General features: G+C 33.8%; 1 non-coding gene across 1 annotated transcript; it reads left to right on the forward strand.

Annotated features, from left to right (window-relative positions):
* Nucleotides 1-403: 403 nt before the first annotated feature.
* Nucleotides 404-509, forward strand: LOC122018205. Its single transcript, XR_006121636.1, has one exon. It is a non-coding gene; the product is annotated as a small nucleolar RNA R71 (small nucleolar RNA).
* Nucleotides 510-943: the final 434 nt, after the last annotated feature.

Below are 943 nucleotides of genomic sequence, written 5' to 3' on the forward strand. Positions count from 1 at the left end.
TCCAATTCTCAACCCAACATCATCACACTTTTCACTAGATCTTGTCTGCGAAGGAGGAGGATCTTCTTTAAACCATTTTGAAACAATACTTTCAATATTTGCCCACAAATTTTTGAACTCCCCGTTCTGTGACTTGTGATTTTCAAGACTCATAGATGGTTGAGTTACAATTTGTTTGATAGACTCTATAGCATTTATGGCTTGCACTTCTTGAATGTTTGAAGGAAATTTCATCCAACTTATGTTCGACCATTCATGGAGGTTCAATGTCACTTGATTAATTAATGTATATGCTTCATCTATACTTTTATCCATAAAAGAACCTCCAGCTAATGAATCCAATATACTCTTGTCTGAAAAAGAAATTCCTCCATAGAATATGTGCAGAATCAACCATTTTTCAAAACCATGATGAGGGCACTATCTTTGAAGACTCTTGAATCTATCCCATGCTTCAAATAATGATTCTCCATATGTCTGAGAAAAATTTGTTATGCAATTCCTCATATACACTGTTCTACTTAGAGGAAAAAAATGATTCAGAAATTGCTTCTTCAATTGTTCCCAACTTGTGATACTTTGAGAACGGAGAGAATATAACCAAGTCCTTGCTTTATCCTTGATATTAAAGGGAAATGTCATCAATCGAACTGCATCTGCTGACACTCCTTCACATTTCACCATATCACAAATCTCTAAAAATGTTTCAAGATGTAGATAAGGACTTTCTGATACTTCTCCTCCAAATTTGTGACCTTGTATCATGAAAATTAACTCTGGGTCTAGTTGAAAACTTTCTGCTTCAATTTGAGGTTGCACAATGGGAGATAAAAATCTTGCAAAAAAGGGTGTAGAAAAATTTCTCATGGTCATGCTTGACATGTTAGTGCTCATGGATATTCAAAGAAAAAAAATTATAAAAAGAATCAAAGACAAGTAATAA

This window comes from Zingiber officinale, chromosome 8B, assembly GCF_018446385.1.
Source record: "Zingiber officinale cultivar Zhangliang chromosome 8B, Zo_v1.1, whole genome shotgun sequence".
In the NCBI taxonomy this organism is placed as follows: Eukaryota; Viridiplantae; Streptophyta; class Magnoliopsida; order Zingiberales; family Zingiberaceae; genus Zingiber; species Zingiber officinale.